General features: G+C 50.8%; 1 protein-coding gene across 3 annotated transcripts in view; it reads left to right on the forward strand.

The window, feature by feature from the left end:
- The first annotated feature begins 20,170 nt into the window (after positions 1-20,170).
- Positions 20,171-21,747, forward strand: part of OSBPL2 (oxysterol binding protein like 2) — a 37,480-nt gene continuing 35,903 nt past the window's right edge. The window contains exons 1-2 of one of the 3 annotated variants that reach the window (XM_085314144.1): positions 20,171-20,252; positions 21,088-21,186. The gene's annotated coding sequence lies outside the window, so the exon portion shown is untranslated. Of the gene's footprint in view, positions 20,253-20,654; positions 20,677-21,087; positions 21,187-21,747 lie in introns of those variants that run through there. The other 2 variants (XM_085314146.1, XM_085314147.1) reach the window with 2 other exon arrangements.

Below are 21,747 nucleotides of genomic sequence, written 5' to 3' on the forward strand. Positions count from 1 at the left end.
TCCCCCCGAGCATCCCTGAATCTCCCTAGAGCATTCCTCTAGGAACTGAGGAATTCACACACACACCTCCGAGCATCCTTGCATTCTCCTCCCTGGGAGCACCCCTGCATTCCCCCAGGGCATCCCTGCATCCCCCAAAACATCCTTGCATCCATGTCTGGGTGCACTGCTGCATCCCCCCCCAAATCATTCCCACATCCCTACGCAAGAGCACCCCTGCATCCCCCAGAGCATCCCTGCCTCCCCATGTAGCATTCCTGCATTCTTCCTGAGAGCATCCCTGCATCCCTCCAGTGTATCCCTCCATCCCCTAGTCCGTCCTGCCACCTCCCCAACAGCACCCTTCTACCCCCCCCCAGAAGCACACTCCCTCCCTGTGGAGCGGAGCATCCCTCTCTCCAGCCAGGGCATCCCTTGGGATGCCCCAGGCCAGCCCGCCTGCCCCCTCCTTGCCCTGCTGGTGCTCCCTGCCCTGCTCTGCTTTGGGGGGGGGCGGAGGGCCCGGGGTGCCCTGCCTGRCCGGGCGCCCGCCCAGGGCCGTGGGCGATGCCGGGTTGCTGCGGCTCTCTGTGGTGACTGCTCCTCACGGGGCCACGGCRGGCTCCCTGCCTCCATGCCGAGGAGTGGAGGCCGAGGCTTAGTTTGTCTTTAACAGGACGTCGGCCAGGAGTCCCCTCGCGCAGGCAGAGCCAGGCCTGGCCACGCCACCAAGGAGTCCTGTCCGCAGCCCTGGGCCCGGAGAGGGGCTTGCGATGCTCTGTCCTCCCCACCCTCCCTGAGCACTTCATAGCTGAGGAGAGTAGCTTTGGGCTGAACGGTTTGAACAGCAGACGATGCTCGAGGCTGAWGTTACCCACCCTGGAAAACCCAAGTGCACGGTGCCCGCTCTGGACTGCAGGCGTGGAAGGCTTTGCACAGGTATCATGTCACTGCGGGGATGGTCCCCTTCCTACGGTGTAGCCRCTGTTGGAGAAAGGTGCGGGAAAAATGCAGCGCAGCAGCGTTAAAAACCCGAGAAACGCGCTGCCTGGAGATCCCGGCAGACGCCTTTTTCTTTCCTGGGAAATCTGGTAAGTTGTGCACCTCTCCGACGAGCGGGGCCCACACWGCAGAGCAACGGCCTCTTGCTCTCCCAGAAACACGCGTGGAGCCACCGCCCTGGGGGTGTGTGCCTCGCCCTGGCTACTCCAACCTCCACGGGGGAGCTGCCGCGCGGGGGCGCCCGAGATGCGCCGCGTCCCCACGGGGGAGCCGCCGCGCGGGGGGCCGGGGCCGCGCTACGTTCCCACGGGGGAGCCCGGGCCGCGCCGCGTTCCCACGGGGGAGCCGCCGCGCGGGGGGCCGGGGCCGGGGCCGCGCCGCGTTCCCACGGGGGAGCCGCCGCTCGGCCAGGCAGAGCAGAGGGCGCCGAGGCGGCCCGGGGAGATGAGCCCGCTTCCAGCCGGGGATAAGCTCGGAGCTGAGGTGGAGGTGGTCGGTGCGCRTTCGGGGAACTTTCTGCTCGACCTCAGGGGTGCTTTGAGGAAGAACCGATCCCAGGATGAGGCTGAGCGGCCTCCCGCTGATCCGGTGCTGATCTGGTGGCGAACGGCGGATCAGCTCCGTAATTCTGCCGCCGTCACAATCTGAGGGGATCTGCTGGATTTTAGGCATATCTCCTCAGATGTGATGGAGAAAGCTCTGTTTTTTTTTTTTTTTTTTTTTTTTTTTTTTTTTTTTTTTGATGATGTTTAATGAACCAGTGGGCCAGTTTATGATCCCATGTTATTTGTAACCTCCAGATATTCAGAGAATCATTAATATTCATTAAAATGTTTACAAATGCCAAATTACTGCGTGCATGCTGCAGTGGTATCACCATGAGCTGTTTGCTGTTTGTTAGCTGTCATTCGTTATTCACAAAGTTTTTGACGTTCAGACAAGAAGCAGAGATGTATTTTGTACCTAAGGTAATTTACAAAGTGGTTTGCAAAATGCAAAATTATTGTTTATCCAGAGTAATTTGCCTGGAGTGTTAGATAAATCAGAGATGACAGAGCTGAGCAGGCTATAGTTTTCCTGACCATGATATTTATCTGTTGCTTCAGTAGAAGGCCAAAAATACATTTAATATACTTAAAAAAAAAAAATGGTACCATGATAGTGAAGCAAATGAAATTGTCCAACTCAGAAGTCAAAGCAGATTGAATACGGGTATGCAAGTGGATGGTATGATGGAATATGCTTAGCTTAACTTAAATATGAATTCTGCAGGTGTTCTCTATCTTTTAAAAAGGTAGAAGGGTAGTATGTGACCATTTTTAAGGCTGTTTTTTAGTGACAGAGAAGTCTGCACTTGAAAGTTGTTTYGGATTCATGCAGTGAGCGAATGAGGAGTGAATAACCCTCCTGTAGGCTGGCTGTGCTGGGGTTTCTCCGTGATGCCGAGCCTTCAGGCTAAGAGACAAATGGCTTCTGAGACCTCCCGAGGTCTGGGAAGCTTGAGCCTTCGATGTAGCATTGYGGCAGGCCCAACGCTGGGTGCAGGYCTGGCAAAGTTTGTGCGCTACCACATCAAGGCTCAGTGCCTCAGGACCAGCTCCTGCTGCTGGGTTTGCTAAACCTCGCTGTGAGCATCTCCTCCTTTGGGGAAGGGGCAATCAGTCTGACTCACAGAGCATTTTGTACACGCTGTGGCTTAGTGACGATAGCTTCTGGTTYTGCTGTTTATTATTTTAGTTTGGAGGTCCTGGAGGGACCAATCTGGAGTTCCCTTTGTATACATTTCCTCTGTTCGGCGTCTCATTTCTGTTTTCTCTTGTGACTTGCGGGATGCCACACAGATTTATAAACTAGACAGAAGTAGTATGATGAATTTCTCTCTTCTCCCAAACTCTCTTTCAAATAAACAAATTTTCAGTGCAGGCTGATTATGTGGCCRTTGGTGCAGGGACTGATCTACTCTTCCCAGCAGGGCACCTTTTTCTACAGGTCAAGATTAATTCTCCTTGTTTCTAGAATTTAGCATCTTGTAGTTTCATTAAATATCCATAGTCCCCATGCTATAAAAATGCAACAGTTTTATTATTCTCTCAGGTCAGGATGTTTTCACTCAAGGGGTTCCTTGAGCTACAAGATGCATGTCACAGTCCACGTTCAATCTGAGCCTATTATACATGCCTCTGTATTGTCTTAGACCACCATCACTTTGTCTTCAGGTTACCTCATGCTTTTGTTTGCAATTCAAGAAGATTTCAGATAACATATGCCCAACACTGGATGCAGAGGATCACACTACAAAACTCATTTTCAGATTCTTATCAGTGTTGTAGGGATGCTGAAGTTTTGTCAGATGTTTTCTGAGGTGCTTAGATTTTCTTAGTTGCTCCTTATCTTTCTAACRAACCAAGAAATCCAGACGCAAGGGGCTGGATTGCTCCCCTCTCTGGGAGGCATGTCAGTATATGTGACAAGATAACTTTCTTGGCTTGAATTGTTGTTTTTATCTGATCCACTTAAGTTTTATTCCATGAAATGTCTTTTTAGCTCTGAAGAGTAAAGTGTTTCTTAAATACAACATCATCCTTGCCTGCAGGTAGTTCTTGCGTATAATAAGCCTGGAGCGGGGAGGGTGTTTCTTTTTAGCTGATTGATTAAATATTTCTACATAACTGACAGTCTCTCCCACCTTCAGCACCTGTGATCTTCCGCAGCTGACAAAGTGGTAATCATGCTTGAATCATTTAAATGCAAACAAAGCTAAACTTGCACACTCTGTCCCTGCAGGTGGTCTCGGAGAACGCGTGACCTGAAATCGCCCTCCYGCTCAGCCTGTGCTCGGCTGCCCGGGCACCGCTCGGCCCTTCCTGAACGGGGCACCTGGAAGCTCCCGTTTCTCCTGGAATAAGCGAAGCTGAACTAGCAAAATACAGTTCTGACAGGGAGGATGCTACCTGCAGCCCTTTCCTAGGGGAATTTGCACTTCAGCACAGGTTTATTAAAGCTTCTCAGGGGACCTTGCAGCCCAGGTGAGGACAAACTCCCACCGGCAGGACAAACTCCCCTCTGCGTCCTTTGAGCTGCACAACAAATGTGGTTTTTAGCCATACGTGGCATTGCAGTCACACCGTAAGGATGGCCCTGTCCTGAAACCACAGGATAGGAAAGCAGAAAGCACATTAGCACCAGTAGTATTTGGGGCAGAAATGAGCGCTTTTGTGGGGCCCCCTCTTTGCTGCAGGCTGCTCCACGCTGGCAGGACTCAGAGCTGCTGGAGCCGGAGGCAGGGCAAGCCCCAGGCTCCTGGGAGAGATGCTGCTATTGCTATGCCCGAATTGTGTTTTTTCCATGGCTTTTTTCTGTCCTGTGGAGCCAGCTCATGTGTGAAACAAACTTTAAAGAACGGGATGATTATAAAATCCTCTTTGTGTTTGTGTCTTTGCTGATGAGGGCTGAAAGTGCTCTGGCATTCATCCAAGTATCTGTCAGCATGCAACCCGTCCCTGTGCTTTATTTCCTTTTCTTCTGCCTTTCATCGCAGGGAGATGTTTATTTGGCTCCAAAATTTTCCTTTCCTGAGCTCCCCTCCCAGTCTGGCAGTGCCGACATGGAGCACGAGGGCAGTGCAGTGCAGAGGAGCAACCCTGGAGCTGCAAAGATGAGTTCCTGCTTTGCTGGRCTGTCGAGCTGCTCAGCTACTGCCCAAACAGCAGTGGCAAAGAAAATACAAATTTTTAACAGGTAGCRTCAGAGGAGGGTGCAGAAGATGCCAGGGGACCACTTCCCATCCTAGAGATGGCTTTCCAGTGAAATGCCACTTTCYAATATATTCTCCTTTTAAAAACAGCAACAACAGCAGCAGCCTGTCTGCTAAACTTGGTGAGATATAAGGCTTGAAAAACAACATGCCGCTGCAAACCTGGATGGGATGGAATGAAACCAGCTCTTGGTGTGCTTTGTTCTGCTGCTCAGCCAGGCGTCAGAGCGACTTCTGCTGCTCGTGGAGAGGGCTTTTTCCCTTCACACTTTGCAAGGGACTTAACTCGACAGGTTTATTCTTTGCTGAACAAGACAAGGATGAGAACAGTCCTTGAAAACGCTGAGGAATACACTGCAAACTCAGCTGTCGGAAAGGTGAGCACCGCATCTGTAGCTCTGCTCTCAAGCAGGCACGTGGCCGGCACCGCGGGTCGGAGGCCCCACTGCCTGCACCGGCACTGCTGCATGCCCCAGCCCACCCGYGTGGGCTCGCTATATACATCTGTGTAAAAACAAGTCCTGTGCCTCTTGCCTTCTATTTCAGTGCCCTCCTTCCCTTCCTTCCTTTCTTCCTTCCTTCTTTCCTTCCATTCCTCCCTTGCACTTTCTCTCCCTCCTTCCATTCCTGGCTTTAGCTGTAACCTGCAAATACAGCCACACCAAAACATCATAAAACCGTATCCTTTGGTGCAAAGGATACGGTTGGACCTGTCCCAAACTGCAGTGACTGTTTTTGTCTCCTTGAGAACTAACTCCTTAAAATTACGGATCACCTTGTCACCAAGCAAAGTCACATTCCCAGTCTCGTGCAGAAACCAACTGCGCTGCTCTGAGTGGGGAAATGCTGAGTTTGGTGGCTCTGGGGAAGGAAAGCACAACTGAGCAGGATGAGTAATATGGTTAGTAATGAAGAAACTGTCTGATCAGAATTAACACCTGGTTCTTGCCAAGGCCAAATCAATATTGCATTTTGAAATGAAAATTTCAGAGCACAAGGGGAATAAGAACAAAAGTCATCCTGCATCTGTCAGCTTGGACTGATTTGGCATCTGCTAAGACCAATAGATGTTTTCATAGAGAGATGGCAGGGTCTGAACAACAAGGCATAATATCTGAACACAGCTGTTACCAGCTACACTGGAATCATTTTGCTGTGTTACTGAAGAGTAAATATTACAATTCTATGGAAAAACATCAGTTAAACTTGGTTCTCCATCAGGTGATGCTTTAAAAAAGCAGGGCAGGATTTCATTTCTAAAGCTCTTAATAGGATACATAGCTTAGCAGCTGAGTAGGGGCATTTGAGAAACACTGAACAGCTTCTAATCAAAGCCAGTTTTGTTCCCATGTGGATGTGAAAAAGGAGCAGCTGTAGGAGAAATGAGCTGGGTTTCTCTGGACTTTGGCTTAATCAGACTTTATACAACTTAATGACACTTAGCAATTAGCAGGGTCTAGTTTAAACCCAGTTATGGAAACCATCGTTCTCTTCAGAGCTACTCCAGGAGAAGATGCGCAAATGTCAGCTCCCAGATCCCCACTGGCCCATGGAGACCTGGAGGCAGGGAACTCATTGGGAACCTTATGTAATATTTAACAGACTTCCTGAACTAATTAAGTATATTACTTTATATAGAAACTAACATATCTCTAATTTGTATCAAAGTTTAATTCCATCTAATTTATTACTGCCACTCAGTGGGGCTCAGTTCTCTCCTCTCTGACAAATAGGCAATCCCATGGACACATTGTGCGCAATGGGGAGGAGAACGTAGCTCTCGTTCTTCCAGATGAATTCCACGTGGAAATGCAATGGCTGTTCTGCTCTTCTCTATCTGAGTGACTTGACTGGACCAAGAGAATCCTTCAGATTCACACTAGTGTGGCTGAAGGCAGAAGCTGCTCAAAAACCTTCGGATGGGTGTTCAGAGTCTTACAAATTGTAGTGTCCTTCAGGCACAGTATTTGAGAAGTTTGTCTGAAAGTCAAAGTTTGGACTCTCAGTCTGGTATTTATTCCACCAGCATATTTGGTTGCAAAAGCAATGCTGCACAGAAGAAGAGGTAGTTCTCCAGAGCCCTGAAGAGCTGAAGGAAAACACAATCTTAGTTGCTGAGATCAGAAACCAACTCCAAAAATTCTTAGCTTCAGGGAAATTAGTGGTCTAGCTAGCTTTTAGTTTGGCTGATTTGACCATATGACTTCTCCAAAACCCTGATAATGAAGCCTGTTGTCTCCAGACTGCTGGACAGTGTCTAGCCGGATGTCTGTCTAGTGTCTAGACAGATTCGTTGCTGTGCTCCAGCTTTCTGGTGGCCTCTGTGAAGCAAACTGATGGAATCTGTCTGGATGTGAGGGACAGCAACCTCCTTCACCTAGACACCGTCCTTCCTCCAAGTCCCTCCTCCATATAAATAGGGTGATCTCTGCTGCTACAGATTGGACACGTCTCTTTGGGATGRGGGACTTAATCTGAGACCTGCGAAGGTCCAACAGCTTCACAATCTGTTAGTGAAGTATGCGTCCATTGAAGGAAGATAACCTTCCTTGGAGGARTGAACTGTGTCCGTCTGCTCTTCCAGCTTCATCAGTGCTCCCTGCTGTGAGCCACAGCAAAGCGGCCTCCTCCTCCAGCCCTTCTCTGGAAACTTGCCTGGGGAGGGATGCTGCCTCCTCAGCCCGCCCATTTCCCTCCGAAGTCCAAACTGTATTTTATTGTCTGTGGGGCTCCAAATCAGTTTAATTTAGAAAGAATTTCATCTGCACAAGGATTTTCCCTGACTCCTGGCTTTTCTAATACAAATCTCTTTCTAAAGCATGTCTCCAGCTGTGTGTGACAATGTCAAGTCTGCCCTTAGATCTGAAAAAGCAGATGGAAAATTTATTTTGTATTGAACCTTAGTGCGCCTAATGTATTCTCTTCTATTACCTATTGCACTAGGTCCTGATCTCCAGTTCCTCATCTTCTCAGACCTCCTCTTGATGTTTGTTATAAACGAGCAGAGACTGATAGTGAGTATGTCAGGCATCTTGCTACAAAAGGCTGGGAAAGGGGGATTAAAGGGGAGACAGTGACAAGAGGGGGATGAAGCATTTAGGAGGCATCAGCTGCAGCGACGCTCAGTGTGTTTCTGCCTGTGGTGATAGCTGCTTGTGTCCTTCTTCTGGGCACAGAAACACACTCCTAGCCCCACGAGGCTTGTCCACCCTGTGCACTTCATCCGTCCCACGTGCCTCGTCCACCCCTCGCCCCCCAGCTCTGCGTCCTCCCCTTGTGCAGCCAGCTGCAATGTGTCCACCTGGAGTTTACTCTTGCTTCGGGCTGCTGAAGAAGACAATTTTAGTGAAACAAGGSCTGCTTTGGCCTCTAGATGAGCTGGTAATTTGGACTCAGACTCATGCAGAGAGGAACAGCCTGGGAGCAGGGCCGGAGCGGAGCTGAAACCCCGGGCAGATCCGTTGATTGGTTCGGCTTGCAGTAAACAGCGTTTTAGCAACAAAACGAGTTTCACTGCCCAGCCTGGCGTCTGATGAGGTTTCTGGCCTGTTATGTTACCCCTGCTCCTCTGTGCAGGGAGCTGGTTTTCTCCAGCTGTAAATCAGGGTTATTCRTRTAGTCCCTGCCCTGCGCCCCTAGAYGCAGTGGCTGCCTGGCTGCCCGGCGGGGGACAGGCTCCTCCGTAATTTTCTCAGAAACCAGAAAAGGGCAGGAATCGGAATCCSTGTGTCCGCAGGGAGCGCGCCGAGGTGCCTTGGGTAGTGCTTGGCACCCGGAGGTATTCCGTCTGCTGCAAAATGCAGGATTTTTGTTATTCCCCACGGGATGCTGAAGCAGAGAAGAGGCAGCAATGCCCGCGGGCAGGAGCGATGCCCGGCCGGCGCAGCTTGGAGAGGAGGGAGGGGGCCAGGCCACCTCCGTCTTYAGGATTTCGTGGCAGCACGCAGCTGTCGCCAGGAGCAGGGGTGGTGTGCCGCGGCCCGGCGAGGACACCAGAAGCGTGCGAGATGGCTCCGGTGGGGCACRCACCTCGCTCTCGGGCCGTTTCCCCCGTTTTCTTTGCTTTGTGCCGTACTTCAGCCCCGTCCGCCAGCACCGTGCGGTGCCACCGAAGAGGCAGTGCCAGTGCTGCTTCCAGGGCCCCACTGGCGGATCCCGCTCGTTTCCAAGCAGGTTGGGAACAGCAGGGGAGCGAGTCTAAACCACGTTTCATGTGACAGCTGGAGTTTAAGAATATCATGGCATCGTTTTAAAGCTCTTCACCAGTTCCAAAGCAAATCTGTCGGAGTTTGTATGTATACATATACATATACATGCATACATGAGCTCATACATTTGCAGGCACCGCCACTGAAATGTATGATCTCCCAAGCATGTCGCAGCCCTTTTTGTGCACTGGCACGCGCCGGCAGGATTTCACAGCCAGATTAATTGTGCAAAGTGCACCATGTTTTGCAAAACGGATCCTACTTGGATGCTCTGTAGCGAGCAAGAAGTGAAAGCTTTTGGGAAAACACAGGGGTYGCCCTTTGGAACAGCCAGGCTTCAAAAAAATTTCAGTGAGTTATGAGACCKCTTGAAAACAAGGAGAAAATATTCCACAGTTTTCCTTTAATTCAGTTATCTTGATTAAGAATTTTTTTTTTTACGACGTTGATTTTAGCAGCTCTAACCAGACGAAGCCAGCTCTCCTCGCCTGCCCGGGCAACGCGGCCGCGCGGAAGCGGAGCGGCGCAGAGGTCTGACAAGCGGGGCTGCCGGGGTTTCGAGGCACGCGCCTCGTGCAGCCTGTCCCTTGCTCTGCCGGTCACGTCTGCAGCGCGGGTCACCGCGCGGCCGGCTTGGGGCGAGCGTCAGCGCAGCGCGAGGACAACGCAGGCAGAGGACTGTGTGGGAAATTGCTGGGCTGCAATTATCTGCCGTCGCAGCGGGGCACAGCTGAAGAAGACGSAGAGGCAGGACGCAAATCGCAGGAGCCCGCACGCCGCAATCTGCGGCACGGCAACCTCCGTTGCGGAGCTGTTGTACCTCCAGCAGGCCGGCTCCACGTTGCTGACACTGCTCATCATTTGGTGGAGGCAGAGTCCCACATCCCAAAGATCCCTAGGATCTCAAAGCTCCCAAAGCTCTTTGCAATTGGAGACTGATTTTCCAAAGCGTCTGCTCAAAGCTTTACACTCTCCCTGCAGCACGGCTGACAGGGAGGAAGGAAGGTGGCAGCACGGTGGCTACCAGAAAGCCATTTCTGAAATGTGCCTCCTAGCCCCATCCTGTGTGCGGTCATTGCACGCTGACGTACAGATGCAATCCTGGGCTTGCACAACCACAGTGGCTGCACGTACAGCAGAGATGTGGGAACAGATTTCTCCTCCCCAGAGGCCGTGCAAGCAGCTGTCCCACCTGCTCAGCAGCTGTGCTGGTATTGGCCCAATTTCCTGGCAGATCACCCCAAACAGTGAAGGTACCATGAAGCTCCACAGCGACCCAGCGCCTTGCACTGATGCCTGCAGCATCGAGGCGAGGCCACAGCAGCAAGGTAAAACCCTTGGGAGCCGCCGCAGAGCAGTCGGAGCCCCGTGGCCCACGTGCACCGCAGCTTCGGGCACACAACATTCAGCATTGTGCACCACATCACATGAACACCGGCCTGAAGAGTAGATATTCCAGCAAAAAAGGAGACCAGGAAGAAAAGAAATCTGCCTTTGGGTTCTGAGTCATTGCTTCACACTCAGGATTTGGTCCAGTATGTGTCCCAAATAATTATTAAGCAAGTTCTGATAGAATTTTTATTTACCCAGCCTCAAAAGGRAAGAGAAGAATCATTAATAGTTGATTAGATCAAAAAAGTATAATTTATTTTTTAGTAAGTGCTTTAGAGGAAAGATCAATGGCTTGAGGTTGATTGATAKGAACTGTTTGCAAAGACCTTAGATCTAATTGCACTCGGGCAATCACACGGACTTTTCTTTGACTAATTCCCGACATCATCCCTCTTGTGCAGATGGGGGAGGTACTAGAAAATAGCAATGCTTTGCATTGGAGAGTTGCTGAGCAACTGCCCCATATTATTTTGGAGTTGTCCCTGAGTACAGCATCCTTTTTCTTTGATCTTCAGGTAATTTCTGTTGCTGCTACTTCTCACAAAAAAAAAAGAAAAAAAGGAAAGAAAAAAAAGAAAAGAAAAAAAGAAAAAAAAAGAGAAAGACAACATTTTAAAAGAATTGCACCTCCATTTGCCACAATCTTTTTTTCAAGCATAGCTGAAGCCTGATGACACCAGGGAAATCAGTGCATTTCATTGCAGAGGGAAGGAAATTAAGGTCCATCTGCTCTGCCAGCACTGTTTGGGGAGGGATATGGGGAACCTGGGCTCCTACGGAGAGTTAGCCACAGTTTCTGTACGTGGTCCAAACACGATACTCAAATGCACAATAACGGCGCTTAGCTCTTGCCACTGAGCTGCCAAACAGCTGATTTTGGGGCTGGCCGGCAAGGCAGCGGAGCTGGACTAGCCCTCCCATTTTGGCAGCGTTTGATTAAGAAACAGGATGGGGCGATTTGTCCAGGGAAGACAGTGCTAGAGCCAGGATTTCCCCTGCAAAACATCGAGTCCCCACAATACAAAAAGCCCAGAGAAGAAAACAGCTCATGAATGTAAATGCCATTTGCAAATACGAGTCAGGAGCATTTTTTCTTTAGACATCAGAGTTGTACAAAAGCTGTCAGCCACACGCACTAAAACCAGAATGATACAGCAAAGATTAGCACAGCCACCACTGGAGGAGACGCACCAGCTCCYGGCCCAGGTTACGTCCCAGCTGGAGGAGGGTGTCAAGGGAAACGAGCAATTTCACMATTTCCCCTCCGTCTCAGGGCAACCGCATTGGGCAATCACTTACCACGGCCCCAGTTGCAGAACCACGAGCAGAGGAAAAACTTCCTTTTTGCACTGCTTTCCCAGTGGTGGGTGGCAGAAAGCAGCTGGTTTGTCTTGCTGGTACTGGGGCAGACACCACATGGATGTCTGAAAAATGCCTCCTTGAAACTTTTAACACAAATCAACTCTAAACGCAAAAGAACGAGGCAAATTCCACTTCTACGTCTAGCGAAAATCAGAGCTTGAAAAGCCTAAAAATAGACTTTTCTTGCCTGGGGAATTCCAGCCTAGTCTTGTAACTTGTGGTGCTAGAGATTATTGCATTCATAATTTAAGTGTTGGATGGGTATARAATTACTCGTGTGGGAGTTATTCAATTTCTGGTAAGAACATTTACGTTAAATAGTGGCTGCACATGCAAAAGGTAGGAAAAAGCCTTTCCACTTCTGCTTGCCTGAAGCAGGAAGCACATGTGCAGCCTTACAGGGCACATTGCTGGGAGCAGATAAGTCTTTTTTCCTGCTGAGAACCTAACCAAGTTGACCGTGGCTGGAAGGGCACTTGCGTCTCCCCTGACACAGGGCATCGGGCACTGCTGATCTGAGCAAAAGTTTGCAGCTATTGCGTTCTGCCGCCGCAGCTCCCACGCGGGGCGGGTTTTGGGGACGCGCGTCCCGGGCTCCCGTTGCTGCAGAYGAAGCCTCTTCCGCCGTCAGCCGCCCAGCGTCGGCCGTGCTYGCGCAGCGCCATCCGCTCCGGCACCGCGCTGGCGGGTCAACATTACTAGGGCACTTGCTTGCCAGGCTTCCTGGGGTTTTGGCATTTTTATTTCTTCTTAACGCAGTTTTAATTCAGACGGAATTCAGACAGCACAATGAACGACATCCCGGTCAATGGGATGTTTCTCGCGAGTCGCGTCCGCTCAGGCGTTACCCCACCAGTGAGCCAAGCTGGACGTGGGCCGATGAGGAGAAGCCCTTGCTGCGGGAAAATGGGGGTAGAGCACCTGCGAGGCTGGGAGCTTGGAGACCATCCCTCCGCATGAGAACAGGGACGAGGAGGCCATCCCTTTGCAAGAAAACGGGGATGAGGAGACCATGCCTCTTGCATGAAAACCAGGACGAGGAGACCACGTCTTTTGCATGAAAACGGGGATGAGGAGACCATGTCTTTTGCATGAAAATGGGGACGAGGAGACCATCCCTCTGCATGGAAACGGCGACGAGGATGGATTTGCTTGTTCTTTCGTTGGCAGGGGCTGAGAACTGCAAATGTAGCTGAGGTGCCCGGATCACAGGACACTGCCAATTTGGCACTTAGCTCCGTTAAGGTAACAAACCTCGTTCTTCCTCAGTGCCCAGCCTGAGCCTGATCTTACTTTTCAATTACCAAATACACATATGGAGCAATCAAAATGATTTACAGTGATTTAATACCTACAGTAATACTGTCCTGGCCTCTGCAACAGAGTCTTTTCTTCACTGCTGAGAGCCAGTCTTCCACCTAATAACTTGTTCTCTCCCATTTTCTGAAAGGGCTCCCTTAGACAAAAATAATGCTGGACATGTAGGACATCATTGTGAATATCAATGAAGGTTTTTCTTTTTCCTTCTGCTCTCGGTTCCTTCTCTGGGCTAAAAGTAAATGCAGTCGGCTGGAGCTGACTCCCGAGGGGGGAGGCACGCCGGTTTGCSCGTGGTCGGGGATCGCTCCCCTGGCAGGCTTCAGACCCGGAGCCAAGCTTCCCAGCTCAGACGGRGACAGGATTTGATTTTATTGTTCAGGCTCAAGTATTCTGTCTATTTTATTGCTTTTATGGAGTTTTGTGRTAAGATCCTTTTTAAACTTTTTTCTCTGAACCAACCTGCAGGACCAGTATCGTTTGTTTCTGGAAGTTTTAGATAATTTTCTCACAGCAACATGACATTAATCTGTATCTTATTTTTGATGGATGTGTGTGAATTAGCCATTACTAATAAATTGGTTGCCTAGGGACTAGTGATCAGCATTTTGTTGCACTCAGCCCAAGAGACTGTCCCAGCAAGTAATATATGCATATAAATATTTGTTTGGATCAAAGATGGATCAGAGATGCAGTTTTCCAAAGCTAAAGAAAATCACAAGCCAGATTGCTTTGAAACAGCCTGCAGCGTATGAGTAAATACGCTTACTGGCTGCTATACCCAGGTCCTGCTGCAGGTGTTACAGGCCAGTACCCTACCGCAAGCGGTAGTGTTAAAATCCAGGGATTTTTAGCAGAAGTGCAGAGCTGAGCTGGCCGGAGCCTGTCCCCAGCTCTGTGCTGCCTGAGCTCCCTGCTGCACCGGGAGGAGGTGGCAGCCCCGGCGCCGGGGCCGTTGTCCCCGTCCCGTGTGGCCCTGCGGTGGCACCCAGAGGTGTCCTCAGAAATGCATGGAAAATGCACAGAAATGGTTCGCATGTGCCAGAGGAAATGCTTCTCTGCTGCTCCATCCGCAAAGCAGACAAAACAGAGAGGGAGCTGGTGCCGTGGTTGGGGAAACACGGTGCTACTGAATTAACATAGCTAATTCAGTAAATCACTTAAATTAATGAAATTAATTTACCTAGCAATGGCAACACATCCATATTACTTRGGCAGCAGGAATACGTTCGACTTTCTGACTTAGCAGGGTGACTATCCCCTGGACAACGTCCCTTACGGCAGGGGCTGGGAAGAGCATYCCTTCTTCCCGTCCTGCGCACGCCGCGTGTGACAGCGAGGTCCTGGAGCCAGAGACGTGTTAACAAGGGAGCACTCAGACACGTTAACTCTCACCCACGTCAACAAGTCTGATTAGCTTCTCTCGACTTAAATTTCCAGCAGGAAAGCATCGTATGATCTGCTGACCTAATCTCTGATGTAAGCACCGCCATCCACAGACAGAAATTGGGCTCGAAGCGCATGAGGGTAACTTGCCAGGCTGCTGCACATGTGGTTAAAACCCAGACACGGTAATTAATCCTAAACAAGACACTCCTGTGGCCAGGTTTGGCAGATAAACCTCTATTAGGATGTAAAGTGTCATCGATTGCTGGCGGCAGCACGACGGCTTATGGGCACCGGGAAAATAAAGCATCTTGGGATTTGCTGCCGGAATGGCACCGGCTAACGTGTGCTGGTGCCCAGCTCTCCACCAGGAGCGGGTTTCCCAATGTCGGGGCTCTGGGATCCCTTTACAGCGCTTCCCGAGCCCTGCACAAATGTCTGGGGGATTAAAGTTGAGAGTCAAAACTCATCTGTCCCAACATACCCTGCTACGGAGGTGCAAGGAAACCACAGTCTTGCCTCCCAGGGAAGGTGAGATGGGACGTGGATCTGACCTCCTTTCGCTCCCGTCTCCAGGCAGAGCACAGCCCCCCGTTCATCTCTGAGCGACGCCCGGAGCCAGTGCTTCCAGTGCCAAAACGCACATCCGGAATTAGAAGAATTCAAGTTTCATCAGAGAGCAATGTTTGGGAGAAAACATGSTTTTTAAGGCTCTTTCTCGCTTCCTCTGGAAAGCCCCTTGTCTATTCAGGGTCCAGCTTTTACACTTTTGTAACTCTATGTTGATTTTCAAAACTTTATTTTATCCTCCAGAGAATAGCTCGGACCCTGAGCTGCCGGGAACGTGTGCAGCTCCGAGTGAAATTATCAGTGGAGCGGGGATAGAGCCTGTTGTGCATTTCCTTCCACATGCCATTGCTAAGAGCGTGCTTATTCAGCCTTTTAACAGAGTAGAGTGCTTATTTCCACTTATCAGCTTTTCCCTTATTATTTATGGATTCCTCTTTCTCTTGAATTGCTTTTCTTCAAGATTCTGGTTAAAATTAATGTGCTTTCAGTGTTACCATGTTCTTCACTAAGGCCTTATCAGTATTACTATTGTCTGATTTTGAATGTGTTTGTTATATTCAATAGATTGATATGATATGTAACTTATTCACTCAGTCTTCCTTTTTTTAGAGCCAGGAGCTCAGAATATGGTTATACAGGGAACAGAATTTTGAATGTATATCTTGCAAGTCAGGACAGGCTATAATAGGAAATCTTTATTATTCAGATTGTGTGGGTGTGGAGGGAAGAAAGCACCATGCAGAATACTGAAACTCAGATAAAATATTGGCGTCAGGCAAACATTTGGGTGTTCCACACTTTGCACAGCGGCGCCCAGCTTGCTTTCAGCTGAATGCAGCCTCTTCCGACTTGGGAAGCGGCAGAGCCCTCAACTGCAAGCTCTTTGAGGCAGAAAGTTTCTTTTTATTCCATGTTTGCACAGCCTCCAGCACAGCGTGACACTAATACTGCCCGGGCGTGCAGTATTGCTGTCAGAATAACCATGATTAATGTTTAACAAGAAAACTGCACCGCTCCRTAGACCAGGTCGTGCAAAACGCAGTACCTGCCCGTGGCAGGAGGCAGAGCGAGGTGTCTGGGTTGGCGTCCGCCCCGGCCGAGCAAGTACCGGTTCCCCGACCGAAAGCACGGCCGACGCGTGTTAGCCAGGCACGGGCGGCTGCTCCTCGCCTTCGCCAGCTCCTGCACCTGCGCCGGGTGGCAAACCCAAACCTGCCGCTGCCCTGACCCGCTTCCCTCCGAGTGCACCGAGCATCACGCGGCTCCACGGATTTTGCGACAGAATATTTAAATCAGCCGTTTTCAGGGCTGATCTGCCCAGCTTGGTATTTTGGGATAGCGATGGAGCTTTTAATTTACGCCCTGCCTCAATCCAAATTAACTTTCAAGCATAGGCAAGCCCCAGACTCTAAGGTGATGCTGCCTGCATGTGAGCGCTCCCACTCCTGTTTACATAGTCCATGCGTGGCACGAGGCTGATGCCGTGTCTTTGAAAGTTTCTCTAACATGAAGGGGAAACACAAGATTTGTCTGGGGATTTCCTACATGCTGGGGTGGCGCTGGCGAAGCTGTGCATGGGGAAGGGCTGCTCTGCTCTGCAGGTGTGACAGTGTGCAGATGTGGAGGTGTGCAGATGTGGAGGTATGTATGTGCAGGTGTGGAGGTATGCAGCTGTGCAGCTGTGCAGTGTGTGAGTACAGACGCTGCGACTCCAGGCAGGAGATGCTGCAGCACTTGCTAAATAAATGTTTTTGGTTTTGCAGCTCCCTGGCTGGGAGTAATCATTGGAAAAGAGCACCCAGTGGCGGAGGTTAGCACTTGCCCACACTTGTTGCGGTTGGACCGGCTGCCTCGGTAGATTGGCTTATTTGGAGGAGGAGAGAAGAGAGGCATTTGTCTTTGCTCCCATACAACTGGTGAAAATTGATCAGTGTTTTTGCTGTAACAGGCTGCGTTTTGAGGGATTCTCTCTGGATCACAGGATTCAATGTGTTTTGTTTCTCCTTTTTGCCCTTCCTTATTCTGTTGCAATTCAGGTTTTCTAAATCTGCTCCAGTGACAATGTTTTCTTGGAACAGTTCTTTAAGCAGATTGCATTGCTGCACAGTACCTGAATAGTTGGCTTCATTATAGGCCAGGTTGATAGTTACACCTATGCATGAGACAGTTGCTCAATACTTTCCACTGTAAAACCCCATTTTAATTACTTCTAACATTGCAAAACTTTCGGCAGCGAGGCAAAATTTTCCATGCCATCTCCTGTTAAAGGCACCTACTCACTCCCCTCACTGCCAACACGAGAGGGAGACAAATGAAGATCTAGATTCTTGTCTCGGTCCAATGTTTGTTTTTTGTTATTCTAGTAGAATAGCCTGAATATTTAACAAAGGAAGAACTTTTCAATTAGCCCTGTGTTTGTAAAGCATGGGAGAAAGATTTTTGTGGCAGCTTCAGGACGTGTATGCCTTCAATTAAGATCTGAAAAAGCTGCAAATTGAGTATTCCTTGGCCATATTGCCAGTTTAGGCAAATTTCTCTTTCTGTGAGCCATTCCGAGAACTCATCCGTATCAGCTGCTTAATCATGAGTGAGGCCTGTTCAGGCTTATTTGTGTGCAATATTTTATGTTGCCGAACACAGATTCAGAAATAATTTAAACTTATGCTCAGTTTCTCTGTGTGGGCCTTTGCATACAAGCTGCAATAGGAATATTTATGTGCTTACTACTAAGCTTATAGGCTCGTGCATTGCTGAATCAGGACTTACTGAAGAAAACAATCCTCCTTCTGTGCAAATCAGGAAAATCTTAAAACCAGYTTGGGAATGATACAAACTATCTTCTCCTCCCAAAGACTTTCAGTCTTAAAAAATGAGTCCAACAACCTGTCCTCTAATTTACCCTGCRTGAATGCAGGGGTGAAACAACACGTGGGTGCAGGACCAGTAGCAAGACTGGATCCAGGGAGACCAACAGATCTCCCCAGAGCCAGCAGGGCCCCTGCACAACGCGCGGGAGAAATTCCCCGCGGACACCTTATTTAAAAGGGTACGTTTGCTCCCGAGCGAGGAGCGTTATCGCTGCTAGTTCACGCCTCCCGTGCGAGCGGCTGACGGCCACGAGCCGTCGGCCCGTTTTGGGGGGAGCGACGCCCCGGCATCGCCGGCCCACGCGAGGCCCTTGAGGGCGCCCGGAGGGAGGCTCGGGCAGATCGTCCTCGCGGCCCCGCAGAGCGGCTCTTCCCCCCCCCCGTGTTGGCCTCGCAGCCGTCCCCGGGTTAAAAAGCTTTTGTAACCCGCTCTGATGGAAAAGTTTGGCGCTGTGGAATTAATGTGCTAATTCCCGCGTTTGCTTTGCGCTGAGACGTGTGCGGCAGGACGTGAAAAAGTCTTCTCGTTCTGCGTGGAGGGGAGCGGCAGGTGAGGATCACTCTGGGGACAAATACCTCCGTGACTCGTCCCCCTCCTTCGCGCCCTGCGGCTCCTCGTTCAGTCTCCAGCTTGCTGGTCCCCGGCGGATCCTGTCYGCTCTCGTGCGAGTCCTTCCTGAGCCTCCCTGGGCAAATACAGCAAGGGCTCGTTTGCTCTTGCGATACGCAGCGTACCTCATCCTGACTTGTCCGGTTTCTAGCTCCTCCGGACAGGTGCTTGCTGTCTCTGTTGTGTATCTCATGAGGTTATCTCACTCTGTTCCCACTTGGTTGCAATCTGTTTAGTTAATTTAGTTTGTTTATTTTTTTCTCATTTTAAAGTCCTGGTTGCTGGGTCCAGTGAGATTTCATTCGATTTAGCTTTCAGGTACAAAAAGGGATGGAAAGAGAAGACATCTAGGAGGAAACGAGTTTCAAGTCTTTGATTGTAGGGAAAAAAATTCAGTGCGTGTGAAGGAAAAGCACCTTGCAGACTCAGACAGCAGAAAGTAAATAAAATAAAAAGACCAGAACAGGTGTTACCTACGATAACTGTTATGAGTCAGGGCTGTGCTAACGTCCTGAGTCACAGTTTTGATGCTTGCATTAACATCTACAGATCTTTTCAATTGCTTCAGCACGCAGTTACTCTGCAGTAAACGGGGCTATTGCGACCTTGCAGCAAGTTAATTGCTGTGTATGAACAAGCGCAAGCTCAGGGCAAGTGACACAAAAGTGCCTGCCAGCATTTAACTCATGAGCTACCAACCCATGGTTTTGTTGGCTGTTTCTCTGGGACTTTGCCCCACAGCCAGCTCAGAGCAGTAGAATCGACTGCAGCTGCAATGCTGGATGTACAGAAATCCTTGCCACRCCAGTGCAGTCCAATGCCACGTCATGCCTGCCAGTAGAGGCTGCYGGGCTCACTGGAGGCTCCTCAGAGCTGCTCTGCTGGCATGCTGCCCGCATGGCCTGCACCAAGCTGGTGGTCCACCGTGGTGCAGGATGGATACACGGCATGGATACAGCTACGCCAGCCAGCGGGACGGACTCCCGGAGACCCTGATGAGGATGTGGGGGAACGAGCAAGAGACCTGAACATCCAGATGTTACATCCATGGCCTGGCAGTGACACATGCCATACTCTACAAGCAACTTGCCTCAAACTTGGCTAGMATATTAAAAAAAATACAAAAATGCCTCATTCCTATCACACCATAGCAAAGCATAAGGCATATATAAATCTCCAAGGTGACCCTGGTGTACCAGGACATGCCTGCCATGAGGTAACAGACCCCACATCCCACAGATCGCACATGTGCTCAAAGAACACAACCGCTTTGCTTTGACAGGCCAATTGGCGACCTTAGTCTCCAAAGGTTATGGTGAGACAAGCTCCCTCCCGAGGTGGATGCCAACACATGTACCAGGCAAAGCAGACGCTGCCGGTGCACGGTGCAGCCCAGAGCCGTGTGCCTGCGGGACGAGGCTTCGCTGCCCCCTCCAAGGCGGCCCCGGGGGAGGCGCGCGTCAGCCGCCCCCGCCCGGGGGCTCCTGGTCCCCGCCTTCATCTGCATAAACACGCCCCCGGGGGASGCCATTGGCCGGCGCTCTCTCCGGCGGTGGCGCGGCCGTGGRGCTGTGGGGCGGGGCGCCTCTTTAGCATTCTCCCCGCCTCGGAGAGGGCGGGCGGCGGCGCTGGTTGGTCGCTCTGGGAAGGGGCGGGGCGCAGCGGCGCTCTGCGATTGGCGGCGCGGCGCGTCACTCCGCCGCCGCGAGGGCCGCACTTCCGCCTCGGTGTCAGCGGCGCCGGGCCGGGGGGGGGGGTATTGCTGCGGCGGTGGCGGCRGGGCCGTCGCAGGAGCGCGGTGTCAGGTAACTGCCGGCCGCGGGAGGCCCGGCCCGGCCCTGCGGAGCCGGTGTCTCCGGGGCAGGGTGCGTGTGTGGGGTCTTGGCTCCCCCCACCTGCCGCAGCGGCGCCCCCCGGCCGCGGGGAGGGCGGGAGCGCCTCCCCCGGCCCCGCCCGGGCGCCCTYCCCCACGCGCGGTGGCCGTTAACGGCCGTTAACGGCTCCCCGTTAGTCGCTGCCCGCCCCGGCGCTCCGGGGAGCGCGTCGCGCCCGGGCGAGGGCGGCTCCGCCGGCCGGACTCGCTCCCTTGGGGGTGTCCCGCCCGTGCGGCCGAGGGCGGGCGGGCGGCGGCGAGCGGCGCGGCCGGGGCGGGTGGCGGCGGCGGCTGTTTTCTCAGGGCTCCGTGGTGCCTAGGCCTGTACAGCTGAGTAAACAACATGTTGTTTCGAAGTTACGCTCCCCCACTTCTATTTATTTATTTATTTATTAAAGCGAGGGTGGCAGAGCTCGCTGCGGGCCTGCGCAGCAAAGCCCTTCTGTCAGCTGCGGGGCGCCTGCCGGGCCGGGAGGACGGTGGAGCGGCCAGAAGGACGATTCCGCCGCGGGCCCGGCTTGTGAGGCCGCTGGGCTCTGTGGTTCCCAGCKCAGGGAGTTTTTCTACTGGTTGCTTTTGGAACCGGGTAGTTTAGAGAAGAGGTCTGTAACCGCTGGTTCCCAAGGTGGATGTGTTGAGCTCAGCTCCAGCGTGATACAGGAGCCTCAAGGGGCTTCTTAGGTCACAGCTAAGGCACAGAAGTTTTTTCAGTTTTTTTTTTTTTTTGGTTTGTTTTTCAGTTACCCACTCAAATGTTTCTCTTACAGAACTCCTGAAAGGCAGACAAGCAAGATGGGAAAAATAACAGGAAAAACGCCCTTTTTTTAAAAATAATATGCCACCAGAACTTCTGCATGGTAACAAAGGTATAAATTATGTTGCCATTTATTTAATTTGGATATTAAGCTTGTTTGTGCTATCTGTACGTTTTGACTCGGGACTACCCTAGGAAAGGGTTTGTTACTCTAAAACACTTACTGACACTTGCAGACTGGAAAGATGTGAGCCCAAAAGCACTTTCTGTTTATTTTGTCTGCCATGGGCTTGCGTTTCCCCTCAGAAATACCCACAAAAGTGTGTTTAATGCAAGCACCTATTACTTTCATTCACTACCAGTTTTCTCAGTTGAAATACATAGTCTTCATTCATGATTTTAATAAGCAAAAGTGAAAAAGAGAAGCAGAGCTGCAGTGTAGATTAGCATTAGTATATCACTAGTCTCATAGTGTTTTCTCCAAGCTTTACATGTAGGTAAGAAAAAAATGAATTCATCTTTTTAATTTCAACTTTTCCTTTGAAAGTTCAGTAACGCCACATTCATGTTGGCATATGGGGGCAATCAAATGTATATTGTCTTACAGACTTTATACTAGTATACTGTGGGACTTATACAACCTGAGGGCAATTTCTGGAAGCAGTGACTTGGG

The sequence above is a fragment of the Rhea americana genome, unplaced genomic scaffold, assembly GCF_003343005.1.
Source record: "Rhea americana isolate MKP2758 unplaced genomic scaffold, rheAme1 scaffold_4, whole genome shotgun sequence".
In the NCBI taxonomy this organism is placed as follows: Eukaryota; Metazoa; Chordata; class Aves; order Rheiformes; family Rheidae; genus Rhea; species Rhea americana.